Raw genomic sequence first — 16,335 nt, forward strand, 5'->3', positions numbered from 1 at the left:
AGCATTTATTGAGCCCTTCTGTGCCAAGCACTATTCTGAGTGATTTACCAATATTACACAAACTCATGTACTCCTCATAGGAATTCCCCAACAAGACAGAGGAATAGGCTGGTTATATAACTTAGCCAAGGTTGCAGAGCCAGTGGCAGAGCTAACTCCTGGGATTTTTAAAAACCACTATATCATAGAAGTTTAAGCAAGCAATTCTAAGTGGGAAGGAAAATGTAAGAGAGGCAGGCAAGTTCATATTACCTTTTCCCTTTTTGACACATTCTGTACTCTTACAAAACTACAATAAAAAGCTACTAAGATGATAATAAAAATAGATTTAGAAAAAGAAGACTAAGTGTGTCTTTGGGATTATGTTTGGCCAAACATCTTATACCTTTTATAGGTAAAACACTCAAATTTAAAATGATTTTCAAAATAATGCCTATAATACTTTTTTTTTAGATTTTTATTTATTTGAGAGAGAATGAGAGAGAGAGAGAGAGAGAGCATGAGAGGGGGGAGGATCAGAGGGAGAAGCAGACTTCCCGATGAGCAGGGAGCCCAGTGTGGGACTCAATCCCAGGATTCCAGGACCATGACCTGAGCTGAAGGCAGTCACTTAACCAACCGAGCCACCCAGGTGCCCCAAAATAATGCCTATAATACCTATAAAATCAAGAGTTAAAGATAAAATTATGCTAAGCATAAATTCAATCTATCCCATGCACTTATCATTCAGTGCTTTGGAAAATGGACAACCGACGTTCTTTCAACACCCTTATTTAGAAGGCACCATTCCAAGCATGGGAGACACAGGAACAAACAAAACACAAAACCTTTGTTTTCACCAAAATACGGTATGAGGAATCTTTTCAGTTTTAGCCATTCTAACAAGTATAAAGTGGTATCTCTTTACTGTTTTAATTTACATTTCCCTAATCAATAAAGAATAACATGAACATCTTCATTAACTTATCTGCCACCCATTTATATCTTCTTTGGTGAAGAGTCTCTTCAAGTCTGTTGCCCATTGTTTCATTAGATTGTTTACTTATTGTTGAGTCTGGCAAGTTCTTTATATATGCTGAATACAAGTCCTTTATCAGCTATATAATTTGCAGATATTTTCTCCCCATCTATAGATTGTCTTTTCATCTTTTTAACAAGTATCTTTCAAAGAACAAAATTTCTTGATTTTGACAAAGTCCAATTTGCCAATTTTTTCTTTTACAGATCATCTTACCCAAGAAATTATGGTCTGGCCCAGTAACACTAAGACTTTCTCCTATGGTTCCTTCTACAAGGGTTACAGTTTTAAGATTTACATTTAGATCTATGATCCCTCTGAGTCACTTCTGTATATGGTGCCAGGTATGGACTGAAGTTCATTGTTTTCCCTATGATTATCCAATTGCTCCAACACCATTTGTAGAAAAGAATACCTTTTTTCCACCAAATTGCCTTTGCACCTTCACTGAAAGTAAATTGACAATATATATGTAGATATATTCCTGGATCCTCTATTCCATCGAGTCGATCTATTTATCTTTATGCCGATACCACACCATCAATGATTACTATGGCCTTAAAATAGTCTTCGAGTTGGGTAGTAAGTCCTCTTACTACAGAGAATTTTGTTCTCTCTCAAAGTTGTTTTGGCTATTCTAAGTCCTTTGAAGTCCTATCTGAATTTCAGATCAGCTTTTCAATTTCTACCAAAAAAAAAAAAAAAGCCTGCTGAGATTTTGAATGAGATTGCATTGAATTGGTAGACCCATCTGGGGAAAACGGACATCTTAACATTGTCTTATCCATGAACATGGTATATCTCTCCATTTATTGTGTCATTCCTTAATTTTTGCCAGCAGTGTTTTATAGTTTATAGTATATAGGTCCCACACATCCCTAAGTATATCAGGTTTCTGATGCTACTGTATACAAGTGGGCTTTTTTTTTTAATCAATGTCCAATTATTCATTGCAAGTATATAGAAATGCAATTGAGTTTTGTATATTTATTGTGTATCCTGCAACCTTGCAAATTCATTTATTGGTTCTAATTGCTTTTTAATAATAGATTCCATCACAATTTCTATATAGACAACCATTATCATCTGTTAATAGAAACAGTTTCACTTTGTCCTTTCCAACCTCAATGTCCTTTATTTTCTAAAAATCACCAGAACAATGTTGAATAGAAGTGGTGAGAGGGGACATCCTTGCCTTGTTTCTATTCGCAGGGAAAAGAACATTGTCTTTCATTAAACATGATGTTACCTGTAGGGTTTTTACAGATGCTCTTTATTAGGATGAAGAAATTCCCTTTCATGCCTAGTTCGCTGATTTTATCAAGAATGGATGTTGAATTTTTCTTCTGCTTTTTCTGCATGTATTGTGGTGACTTTTCTTTTTTAGAATTTGAATATAGTAATTACATTCATTGATTTTTCAAAAGTCATACTGTATTATCCTTTTTATATATTGCTGTATTTGATTTGCTAAATTTTGTTTAGAATTTATGCATATATGTTCATGAGGGATATTAGTCTGTAATTTTCTTTTCATGTAATGTCTGTCTGGTTCTGGAATCAGAGTAATGCTAGGCACCATGAATTGGGAAGTAGTCCTTCATTTCTAATTTTCTAAAAGAGTCTGTGTAGAACTGGTATTGCTTCTTCCTTAAATAGTTGATAGAATTGACAGTGAAGTCTTCTTGGCCTACAGTTCTATTTGTGAGAACATTTGTAACATTTTTACAATGTCTGAGAGACTTTAGTAGTTTTTGCCTTCCAAATTTTTCCATTTCTCTAAGGTGTTGTATTGGCATAAAGGTTTTCACAATGTGCACTAATTATCCTTTTAATACCTGTAGAATCCACATGTATCATATGATCTTACTGATATGAGGAATTCTTAATCTCAGGAAACAAACTGAGGGTTGCTGGAGTAGTGGGGGGTGGGGGGGATGGAGTGGCTGGGTGATAGACATTGGGGAGGGTATGTGTTACTGTGAGCGCTGTGAATTATGTAAGACTGTTGAATCACAGACCTGTACCTCTGAAACAAATAATACCTTATATGTTTTTTAAAAAGGAAGAGGAGGATAGTAGGAAGGGAGAAATGAAGGGGGGGGAAATCGGTGGGGAGGGACAAACCATGAGAGACTATGGACTCTGAGAAACAAACTGAGGGTTCTAGAGGGGAGAGGGGTGGGGGGATGGGTTAGCCTGGTGATGGGTATTAAAGAGGGCATGTACTGAATGGAGCACTGGGTGTTATACACAAACAATGAATCATGGAACACTACATCAAAAACTAATGATGTAATGTATGGTGATTAATGTAACATAATAAAAAAAAAAAATACCTGTAGAATCCATAGTGATGTCACCTATTTCATTCCTGATATTGGTAATTGGTGTCTTCTCTTTTTCCTGCTAATCAACCTCGCTGCAGCTTTATCAATTTTATCGATCTTCTCACTTTCTCTGTATTTTCTCTGTTTTCTATTTCACTGATTTCTCCTCTTATCCTTTTTTTATTTCCAATCTTCTTAATTTGGTATTCATTTGTTCTCCTCTTTCTGTTTTCTTAAGGTGGGAAATTGTGGGCACTGATTTGAGACCTTTTTTCTTTTCTAAAATAGACATTTTAGTGCTATAAATTTTCAAATGTTTTATTTTTGTTTTCATTTAGTTCAAAGAACTTCCAAATTTCCCTTCTAATTTCTTCTTTGACCTATTAGTTATTTAGTTACCAAATAATTGAGTGATTTTCTAAATATGTTTCTTTTACTGGTTTCCCATTTAATTTCATTAGAGAACCTATCTTGTATGACTTAAATTCTTCTAAAAGTATTGAGATTTATTTTATGGCACAGAATATCGTCTCTCTTGGTAAATGTGCCTAGTGTACTAAAAGAATGTATATTCTACTACTGTTGGGCAGAGTGGTCTATAAATGCAAATTAGGGGCGCCTGGGTGGCTCAGTTGGTTAAGCGACTGCCTTCGGCTCAGGTCATGATCCCGGAGTCCCGGGATCGAGTCCCACATCGGGCTCCCTGCTCAGCAGGGAGTCTGCTTCTCCCTCTGACCCTCCTCCCTTTCGTGCTCTCTCTCATTCTCTCTCTTGCAAATAAATAAAAAATAAATAAATAAAATTAAAATTAAAATAAATAAATAAATAAATAATATAAATGCAAATTAGGCCAAATTAGTTAAGAATGTTATTCAAATCTTGTCTTGTTTTCTTAATTTGTTCTATCAATTATTAAAAAGAGGATATTGATAAATCTGAATAGAACTGTGATTTTGACCATTAATCCTTTCATTTCTATTAAGTTTTTGCTTCATGTATTTAATAGCTACTTATTAGGTAGATAAATGTTTACTATGTTTTGATGAATTTCATCATTATGAAATGATCTTATTTATGCCTGGCAAAATCTATACCCTTTTCTAATAATAATAATATACCTACTCCAGCTTTCTTTTTATTAGAATTAGCATGGTATATCTTTTTTCTTCTATTGCTCTAAACCTATTTGTGTCTGTATTATTTAAAATGGGTTTACTGTAGGCAGCATATACTTGAGTCCTTCCTTTTTATTCAATCTGATAATCTCTGCCCTTTTTTTAAAGTTTATTTGTTTATTTTTAAGTAATCTCTACACCCAACGTGGGGCTCGAACTCACAACCCCAAGATCAAGAGTTACATGCTCTTCCAAGTGACCCAACCAGGTGCCCCCAATCTCTGTCTTTTAATTGGAATGTTTAGACCACTGATGTTTACTGATATGGTCAGGTTTAAGTCTATTGGTTTGCTCTTTGTTTTCTATTTGTCCCATTTATCTTCCCTTTTTCTTCTTTTTCTGTGCTCCTTTGGATTAATTTTTATGATTCCATTTTATTTCTTACAGTTGCTTATTGACTATCTCCTTGTTGAGCTATTTTAGGGTTATTTGCAGGTTTATCACATACACCTTAACTCATCACAGTCAGCTTTCAAGTGATATAATACTTCAGGTACAGCATAACAACCTTCCAATGGTATATTTCCATTTCTTTCCTTCTGCCTCTGTGCTATTGTTGTCATGAATTTTACCTGTATATGCTATAAAATCACAATACATTGTTACTACTTTTTAAGCAGCCAATTATCTTTTTATTTTTTTTAAAGATTTTATTTATTTATTTGAGAGAGAGAGCACAAGCGGGGGAGAGGGAGAAGTAGGCTCCCCGCTAAGCAGGGAGCCCGATGCAGGGGCTCAATCCCAGGACCCTGGGATCATGACCTGAGCCAAAGTCAGACGCTAACCAACTGAACCACCCAGGTGCCCCCAATTATCTTTTTAAAAGACATATAATAAAAACTTTTATATTTTACCACAAAATTCAGCCAATAACCTGAATGAGCCCGGAAGCAAATTCTTACCAAGAGCCTTCAATAAGGAATGCAACCTCATGAAAACATTCTTGTCTACCAATTCTGAATCTGTGTCAATTGTAAGTCAGTTTTGACTTATTTTTCTCTTTGTTATGAGTTTTACTTTACTGCTTTGTACTCAGCTGTAGACTCAAGGTAGGCAGAGTGAATCCCCAAAGATGTCCATATCTTAGTCCCTGGAATCTGTGAATATGTTACCTTACATGGTATATTAGTTTTCTATAGTGTCCTAAAAACAAAGTACCACATTCCAACAACAGAAATTTGTTCTTTCACAGTTCTGGAGGCTGTAAGTCCAAAATCAAGGTCAGTAGGGCCATATCCCTTCTGAAGGCTCTAGACAAGAATCCTTCCTTATCTCTGGTAGAGACGGGGTAGCTGCATTCCTAGTTTTTATAGATGTATCTCTCCAAATCTACCTGTCTTCACATGGCCTTTTTCAGGTGTGTCTGTGTCTCTGTTTTATCTTCTTATAAGGATACTAGTAATTAAATTAGGGCCCACACTAACCCAGTGTGACCTTATCTTAACTAATTACATCTTCAAAGACATTATTTCCAAATAAGGCCACATTCTGAGGTTCTAGGTGGACCTGATTGGGGGAAGAAGGGTAGGCAGGAAAGAGGACCATTATTCAACCCAGTATACATGCCAAAAAGACTGCAGATATAATTATTAAGGCTATGGACCTTAATATAGGGAGACAGATCATCTTAGATTAGCCAGGTGGGTGAAACCTACCCAATGAACCTTTAAAAGCAAAGAACTTTCTCCAACTGAAGTCAGAGAGAAGCAGTAGAAGGGTCAATCGGGGAGGAACTCAAGGCACTTTTTCTGGAAGGGGTCACATGAAAAACTAAGAGGTGGGCAGCCTCTAGGGCAAAGACCAGCACCTGGCAAGGAAAGGAAGGGCTTCAGTCTTTCAACCACAAAGAACCAAATTCAGCCAATAACCTCAATGAGCCTGGAAGCAAATTCTTCCCCAGAGCCTCCAATAAGAATGCAAACTCACGAAAACCTTCATTTCAGCTCCCCCCGCCCCGAAAAAGAACATCTATTTAATAAGATCTTACAAAGAGAAATGTTTAAACTGAGATCATGATAGTCCACTAATTCTATCCATCTGTAAAACAAGATGTTTCTCTGTGCAACTCTCATCTGTCTAGTACTCTGCCCAGAACCTCCAGCCACCTGCCCCCCAACTATAGCCTGCACCCCCATTCTCTCGGCAGCACCCTCAAGCAGTTGAATATTTTTATTTATATGCTGAATTGCTATTCTCAGTGCCTACGTTTTCTTGAAAACTTAGTTGTTTTAAGTGACAGGGTATACACAGTCTCTCTTACTTCATCTTGGCCAGACTATATGTAGCTTTTAAACTTGAATGCTGATTTTCTTAATTTTTCTTACTTCATACCTGAGCCTTAGTTTTTGATAAAACAATAAACACAGGGAATGCTCTGGGCATAAAACACCATAGCAGATCACTCATTCTTTACTCAGTGTCCTCATGGATTTGTTAATCTTTAAAAAGCTGTTTTTAACGGGTAGTTACCCACTGTTTGAAGTTGACTTCCCAAATACTTACTGAGGTCCTTGCCCCTTTTTTAAATTGTTTCAACACCCAACTCAATAAAGCCTAAGCCTCAACTCCTATGTCTTAGACAAAATTGTTCCCTATTGTAAAATATCCATTCACTTTACTCTCTTGCCCTAAATTCCTAAAATATAACTGCTCCAGTACACATTCTACAGTGGGCCTCAGGACAGTTCACAAAACCATCATGCTTATTCTTTTTTCTCCCTTTTCTATACCCTGCCCATTATATTCTTTGATACATTTAGAAAATGTACTCTAATCAAATGATCGTATCCTAGGGGCGCCTGGGTGGCTCAGTCTGTAAGCATCTGCCTTCAGCTCAGGTCATGACCCAGGGTCCTGGGATCGAGTCCCGCATCGCATCTGGCTCTCTGCTCAGCGGGGAGTCTGCTTCTCCCTCTGCCTGCCATTCCCCCTGCTTGTGTCTCTCTCTCGCTCTCTCTCAATAAATAAAATCTTTTTTTAAAAAATGATAGTGTCCTAAAAACATATTAAACATAATGAAATCATTGCAAAGCCTCACTTTGCTAAGCTCCTTATTATACTGTTCAATACCTGTTACTTTCAATTTACACTCTGAAAGGGGGGGGGGGAAATCACTTAGGAAAAAAAGTACCAGTTTTATATCTTCTCAAAGAATTGTGTTAAATTAAAAGGACCTCTCTTCCTGTTTCTACTGGTCTAAATAAAGATCTCTTTAATACTTAAGCAGGGTAGACATACATTTGTAAGATTCTGAAATTAAGATTTATTCAAAATAAACAAAAGTATACTTTTATTTTAATGCACCAAGAATAACAAGTAAACACAGAATTTTGGAGCAGAAAAGAACTTTGAGATCCCTTGTTTCATTCCCTCAGAAACCAAACTCTTTTTTTTAAAAGAGGTTAAATAAATGCCACACAAATTCCATAACTTACAAATAATAGACAAAGGATTAGATCCAAGATCTCTTGCTCTTTCTACACTACTGTATGGATCTCACACTCATCATTCTGGATGAAAAAAGCACAATATTTTGAATTTTGTTAATATCATCTGCTGAAAAAAGCAATCAGTTTAATAAGATTTTACTAAAGGAAATGTTTAAACTGAGAATATGACAGCTTATTAATTCTATCCATCTGTGTAAAACAAAATTAGTGGAGCTTCTGATCAGTTTGTAAGACACTGAAACAGAATTCAGCATTTCTACATGTATTTATATGTGAGCACATGTACACCCAAGCCTTTTGAAAACACCAAATACAGAAAGGTTTTAACAAATCCAACTTTGATAAAACACTGAATGTACTATATGTACTTTGTCTGCTATAATGTCCTCTAACAAAACAAGGCATTCACACTATTCATGATTTAAAAGGCCTAAAAGTCCTGATGCCAGATGTCTGAGTAAGTGGCACTTTACATCTGACTAGCTTAAGATTGCATCTATCAGCTATATATGAGTTGGAAAAGGAACTTCAACTCTGTTTCCTCATGTATAAAATAGGCTACAACTTAACTCATAGGGCTCTCATAAAGAAAAGAAGAGAAATAACATACCAAATACTAAACAAATGTCAGTGCCTCCCGCCAGCCATCTCAAAATAATGCAAATGTTCCAAACAACTGAAAAATTCTAATGCACACCAGCAATTTGACCAGATAAAGACAAGAAAGTGAGTTACAGCTAAAATTAGCTCCTAACCTTTCCCTAAAGAATTATTCTCATTAGGGGTTCCTGGGTGGCTCAGTCAGTTAAGCATCTGCCTTCTGCTCTGGTCATGATCCTGGGGTCCTGGGATGGAGCCCCAAGTCTCTTCGAGTCTCTTCTGGCTCCCTGCTCAGCAGGGAGTCTCCTTCTCCCTCTCTCTCTACCCCTCCCCCAGCTCATGGTCTCTCACGCTCACTCTCTCAAATAAAATCTTTTAAAAATTTTTTTAAAAAGAATGATTCTCATTAATTATACCCCAAAAAGCTTACAAAACAAAAACCTATATACACACGACATTAAAAATATATAAAAACAGGGGCGCCTGGGTGGCTCAGTCGTTAAGCGTCTGCCTTCAGCTCAGGTCATGATCCCAGGGTCCTGGGATCGAGCCCCGCATCGGGCTCCCTGCTCAGCGGGAAGCCTGCTTCCCCTCTCCCGCTCCCCCTGCTTGTGTTCCCTCTCTCGCTGTCTCTCTCTTCGTCAAATAAAATCTTAAAAAATATATATATATATATAAACATATATATATATAAACGACCAAAAATAGAAACAGAAAGTAAGCTGCAAAGAAATACACCAAATTACTAACAATGTGAATGTACTAAAATTATGGATGATTTTCTTCCTACTTTTCTACATATTATTAGTTTTCTATGAGGAACAAATAAAGACCCTTAAAAAAAATGAAACATATTTAAACCTTGTTGTCAAACTCAAAATTCTCCAAATCCCTGTTAGGTAATCTCCCAACAAAATGCTGGGATTCCCGTCAGCCATGCCACTCACTCTATTTACCAGCCTCACTGACAACACAGTTCAAATCCAAGCTTTAGCCAAATCACAGATTACCACTTAGGAGGGAGCTCAAGCTTGCTCTCAAATAGTTGCCACCATGAATATAAACCCCTGAATGCTTAAAATCCACTATACTTTTATAATATGGGGGAAAACTTTATTAGTTTTTGTAATTTGAAACAACTACCATTCTTAGCACAGAAGGGAACTTTTTTTTGTTATTGAACTATAAATACACATACTCCCAGAATTCATCCTTCTGATCATATATGTCTCCTTTCATGCAGGGAGACTACAAATTGTTCTCTGAAAATCAAAAGTTAAGAAATAAAACTCTGGGGGCGCCTGGGTGGCTCAGTCGTTGAGCATCTGCCTTCAGCTCAGGTCATGATCTCAGGGTCCTGGGATTGAGCCCCGCATCGGGCTCCCTGCTCCGCGGGGAGCCTGCTTCTCGCTCTCCACTCCCCCTGCTTGTGGTCCCTCTCTGTGTCTCTCTCTGTCAAATAAATAAAATCTTTAAAAAAATTTAAAAAATAAAATAAATAAAAATTAAAAAAAATAAAAAAAGAGCAAGGGCGCCTGGGTGGCTCAGTCATTAAGCGTCTGCCTTCGGCTCAGGTCGTGATCCCAGGGTCCTGGGATCAAGCCCCGCATCGGGCTCCCTGCTCGGCAGGAAGCCCGCTTCTCCCTCTCCCTCTCCCCCTGCTTGTGTTCCCTCTCTCGCTGTGTCTCTCTCTGTCAAATAAATAAAGAAAATCTTGAAAAAAAGAAAAAAATAAATAAAACTCTGCCTTGGGCAAAAGCTCACAAATCGGAAAAAGTATCTGCTCTGACTAACCCACACACTTAAAATGAAGATAATTATAAAAAGCTAAATAAAGAAATCTGTATCAACAGATATCAACAAGCAGCAATGTCTGCAGAACAAGTGGAGAAAATGATGAGTATGATCACAAAGATTCTGAATACCAACTCATTTAGTTTGACATGAAATTAGATGCCTACACTTTTACATACTAAACTATATATGTAATATATATGAGTATATGTGTATGCTATATATGTGTGCATATAGTACATACGTGTGTGTGTATATGTATATATATAATTTAAATTTTTTTTTTATTTTCCCCCAATTGCCCCTTTTCCAGGAGACTCAACATTACTACTAATGGTTTTGACAACCACAATTGTAGAAAGGGATATAATGTGATACAGAACCTCCACTGTATTTATTTTTGCAAGAAACATTCACTTAACACAAAGAATTTGAGAGCTGATGGTCTTATCTTAACAGAATAATCATCTACACAAATAATCAGTTTTTATTCAAAGTCTAAATAATTAAATGCAAAAAATTAAGTTTATTTACCAGAGTAAGTAAATGTGAAAGTTTCAGGCCTAGCTTATGCTAATTTAATTATTAAATCTATAACATATAAGTTAAAGTTACTTTGAGAAAAACATCTAATACAGAGAAATATATCTAACATACATTCCTAAGTAGTAATTATATTCTTGACAATTAAGACTTAATAAGTTTCCAGCATTTTACAAACATACATCAGACATACATACATAAACATCCCTTAAGAATTATTCTGTAATTTTGATGAAACTTTCCTAATTTTAAATTAGAATTAATATTTATAACTTATTTATATGACTACATATTAATTTATAAAATAAAAATATTCTCTACTTCAAAAGGCTAAAATTACTTTATTACAGCTAAAATCCTTCAATATAACCCAAAAAATTCAAAAACCTTGTAGTTTGTCTAAATCAGTATCAGTGACAACCTTTCTGAAAGATGTCCTATGCCTATCCCCCAAAGATGTATCTGAACTTAAACAATGGTTATTTACTAATCCTAGAATACTTCATTTCAAACCAAACCAAACTGAATTGCCAGATCACCATAGGATGCATTAACTTCTAGCTCCATCTGCTGGAGTCACAAAATATTCCAAAATCCAACATAAAATACTATTAAGCAAATGATCTATCATTTTTTATCATATAGACCAAACACTTCATGAATTTAAAACAGAAAATTAATCAGAGTTCAGCCATATTCAATAATTTCCAAAATGACAAATCTAAGTTAAAATCAGTATTTCAGTGGAATTGAGGATCTAACGCTATTGTCAAAAAGTGAGTTATATAATAAAAAAATTCTACCAAGAAAGCAGAAGCCTTAGAGAAAGACAAGTTTGCTTCTGAACAGTAAGTACTGTGTGAACCCCAGAATTAGAACAGCTTCTGTCTATTAGAAGAAAAACAAAAATTAAAGAACAATTTTAGCATGAGTTGTGAAACTTTTTACCTTAATATAACTTTTTTCTTGTAACAAAAAAGCAATACATGTCCATTGCAGAAATATTATACAATAGAAGCACCAAAAAAATTTTTATATCCTGTAATTAATCCTACCACCCAGAGAAAAACATGTTTTTCAACATCCTTCTCTATCAACAAATACTATTCTACATCATCATCTATAATGGCCAAAAAAGCACTCCACTGTTAGGATCTACCAAAATTCAATTAAGCAAATTTCTTACTCTGACACTTAGATTGTGTTTTATTTTTAAAATTTTTATAAAGAATACCTCCATTAATATCCAGTAACTACGGTGATGCATACTATGACAAATGACTATTAAGACCAATTAATTAGAAACTACTAGTAACATTTAACCAATAATGGTATATTAAACTTTATGAAGGACTGATTTTGATTTAATATCTATACATAAGTAGATGTTATACTTATTTTTCTTTTTTTTTTTTAGTTTAATTGCTTATAATCTAGAAGTCTGATTTTTTTAATCTTCTGTGGGACTTGAAAATGGCTAAAATAAAGATGGATTTTGTATTGTTCCTTCATGATATCCACAATAGCATAGTGTCTATTCCTGTTGAAAAATCAAAATAAAACACCCATACCTTGAAAAGACTAGTAAGGTTCATGGTGGTTATCTTTTAACAGACTAAATGTCAACTAGGCAATCATGTTATAAACATGTGTCTCTGTCTCTTTCATAAGTTAAGTATGGACAGCTTAGCAAAAATTGGCCCCCAGTGGGGGATACCTCAAAAAAACTGAAGAATTATTTCCTGACTTTATTTAAGGCTACAACTTAACTCCATCATTCTTCTACCTTCCAAAGACTTATTCCTGTTTATTTTTTAACTTTAATCTCACATTACATAAAATTACCATTTAAAGGGAGTAATTCAATGCATTTAGTGCATTCACAAATCATGCTACCACTACCACCATCTCACCCCAAAACATGTCTATCACCCCGAAAGGAAAACCCATTATCAGTTTTTCAATTTATGGAGCTGTAGAGTTTCATATTTTTCTGCTAAGCTTTTAACAAGATACAAAGAAAGTGAATACAATTAGATGCTTTCTTTCTGTCCATTTTTTACCCTTTTTCAATTTTAACAATAAAAGTGACAATACAAATTTTAGCTACCATTTTGTCATCTCTGCTCTCTTTGTACCACCCTATAATAACTATAGTTGCTGGCATGTCATACCCACACTAAGTGAATGATGGGACACACCTCACAACTGCCGGCTGACAAGCAAAAAAGACCCTGGGCTAAAACTGCCAATGACCAGATTACCATTCTGCCCCATTCTAGCTCCAATATCATTTTTGTATATCACATTTTTCAAGCTATTTTAATTATTTTCCCCTTGTAGACAAAGATACATCTTGCTACATGATACAGATTTAGAACTAAGGGTAATATCTTATTTATTTATGTTATTAAATTCTGGCCCACAGAGGTGAAGTGGCATTCTAACATAATCTGGTTAACATGTAACATCTCAAACCAAGTGGCCCAAATCCAGACACTATATTTAATTCAAACTAAGTATTTTTATACATCCTAAAGCATTATCAACACATATATTGGCCTAATCCATATGATTTACACACTAAAGGCACAAGTGATCAAAACCATCCACACTGACAATTTTACAGGATAAGCCATTAAATTTCTTTTCAAATTAAGTTTTTTATCAAGGTATTCCTAATGACACAATAAATAACTTTTATTCACTCAACGATGAATCCTTATTGGACAATTCCAGTGTGAAAGTACTGGAGCAGTGATCCATGGGAGATTAAGAGAATTTCAGACATATTCTGAGACCTCAAAGAATTTGGCATAAATTCACAAAGGCTTAACACAAAAAGACAAGTAATAACTCAAGAAAATCTAGTGTTACAAGATGGTAAATGACTGACAAATGAATGTGGATGATATAACTGCAATGGGGTAAAGGAAATCATCGGACTCTTCAGGGACTACTTTTGGAGACCCAAAACATCACTGTGGCCCACCAGTCACAGCAAGGGCTTATGGAGGTCAGCTGGTCAACGGAGTGTTAGCTCAGGTCTCACATGTGTCACAGTGGGTCTGCAAACCCAGTCTGCGGTCACATCCCCAGTGCCAGAATGCATAAGGAATAGACATACTTCACAGCTAACAGAACCCCTACTCTGGTCCCCTGACCTGTGCAGTAAGGGCTATTACAGTGGGAAATGCCAAGTGGAAGCCCCCAGAATTGCCTCTAACTAGGAAAACAGTAAACCAAAAGTCATGCCACATCCCTGAAGGAAATGCAGAGATTAATGCCACCATCAAGGGTTTGAAAGACGCAGAAGTAGTGACTCCCACATCCCCAAAACAGACAGACCTTAGGACAATGACAGTGGATTACCGTAAACCTCACTAGGTGGTGACTCCCACTGTAGCTGCTGTTCCAGATGTGGTTTCACTGCTTAAGTAAATTAACACATACCGTGGCACCTGGTGTGTGACTCCTGATGTGACAGAGGCCTCTGTCTCCATCTCTGTCCGTAAGACCCACTGGAAGTTTACTTTCAGCTGCAAGGCCAGCAAAGCACCCTCACTGTCTTACCTCAGGGCCACTCTAACTCTTTAGCCCTGTTACAATTGAATCTGCAGGAATCTTGATTGCCCTTCCCTTCCACCAAATGTCACAGTGGCCCATTCTCATGATGACACTGTGCTGACTGGATCTAGTGAGCGAGAAGTAGCAAGTACTCTAGACTTATTGGTAAGACATTTTCATGTCAGAGGGTGGAGAATAAATCCAAGAATAATTCAGGGGCCTTCTATGTCAGTGAAATTTCTAGGGGTCTAGTGGTATGCGGACGTGGGGGATCTCTGTTCTCAGGTGAAGGACTAGTTGTTGAATCTGGCTCTTCCTACAACCAAGAAAGGCACGAAGTCCACGGGCTTCTTGGGATTTAGAAGGTAACATATGCCCCCTATTCCTCCTTTGGGTGTGTTACTGCAGCTCACTTAGCGAGTGACGCCCAGAGCTGCCCAGTTTACAGTGGGGTCCAGAACAAAAGAAGGTTCTGCAACGAGTACAGGCCGCTGTGCCAGCTGCTCTGCTATGTAGGCCACGTGATCCGCAAACCCAGCGATGCCCGAAGTGCCCACGGCAGGCAGGAATGCTGCGTGGAGCCTCTGGCAGGCACTACAAAGGGATCACAGCGCAGGCCCTTAGGACTTTAGAGCAAAGCCCTACAGCACGACAGCCCCTCTGGGACACACCTGAAGGACAGCCCTGCACAGATAAGCATTCTCTTTTAAGTAACACATCTTGGCCTGTTACTGGGCCTTAAAAGAGACTGAACACTTGGGGCGCCTGGGCGGCTCAGTCGGTTAAGCGGCTGCCTTCGGCTCAGGTCATGATCCCAGCCTCCTGGGATCGAGCCCCACATCAGGCTCCCTGCTCAGCAGAGAGCCTGCTTCTCCCTTTCCCTCTGCCTACTTGTGCTCTCTGTCAAATAAATAAATTTTTTTAAAAATCTAAAAAAAAAAGAGACTGAACACTTGACCATGAGCCACCAAGTTACCATGTGAATGGAGCTGCCCATCATGAACAGGGTGTTTGTTATCTGACCCACAGAGCCATAACATCAGACATGCAACAGCAACACTCCATCATCAAACGGAAGTGGTATACATAAGATCAGGCCCAAGCAGGCCCTGAAGGTACAAGTAAGTTACATGAACAAGTGGCCCAAATGCCCATGGTCTCCACTCCTGCTCTACTACTTCTCTTCCCCAACTTGCATGTAGGGCCTCATAGGGAGTTCCCTACAATCTGCTGACAGAGCGAAGAAAAGACTCAGGCCTGGTTTACAGATGGTTCTGCACACCACCACCCAGAGTGGACAGCTGCAGCACTAGAGCCCTCTGAGACAGCAGTGAAGGGAAATCCTCCCAATGCCCCTGGCTGTTCACTTTGCCTGGGAGGAGAAATGACCAGACATGTAATTATAAATTCACGGGTTGTGTCCAGTGATTTGGCTAGAAGGTCAGGAAGAAACATGACTAGAAAACTGGTAACAAGGAAATTTGGGGCAGAGGTAGTACAGAGAGTACTCTCTGAATGGGAAAAAAAAATGCAAAGATACTCATGTCCCATGTGACTGCTCATCAAAAGGGGACCCTGGCAAAGGAGGAGTTTAATAATCAAGTGGACAGGACTACCTGTTCCGCAGATACCACAGTCAGCCTCTTTCCCCGCCACTCGTCATGATCCAATGGGCTCATACGCAAAGTGGCCATGATGGCAGGGTAGAGATTATGCACGGGCTCAGCAAGGTGCATGCCTACTCATCAGACTCACCTGGCTATGGCTACCACCTGCATGCCTAATCGCCAGCAGCAAAAACCAACACTGAGACCTCAATATGGCACCACTCCCAGGGGAGATTAGCTAGCTACCTGGTG

At 37.6% G+C, this 16,335-nt stretch overlaps 1 protein-coding gene across 5 annotated transcripts in view; it reads right to left on the reverse strand.

Moving 5' to 3' along the window:
• LMBR1 (limb development membrane protein 1) overlaps nucleotides 1-16,335 on the reverse strand; it is a 162,909-nt gene that overhangs the window by 88,903 nt on the left and 57,671 nt on the right. The gene's annotated exons all lie outside the window — the stretch shown is intronic.

This window comes from Mirounga leonina, unplaced genomic scaffold, assembly GCF_011800145.1.
Source record: "Mirounga leonina isolate KUSES-001 unplaced genomic scaffold, KU_Mleo_1.0 Mir_321, whole genome shotgun sequence".
Taxonomy (NCBI): domain Eukaryota; kingdom Metazoa; phylum Chordata; class Mammalia; order Carnivora; family Phocidae; genus Mirounga; species Mirounga leonina.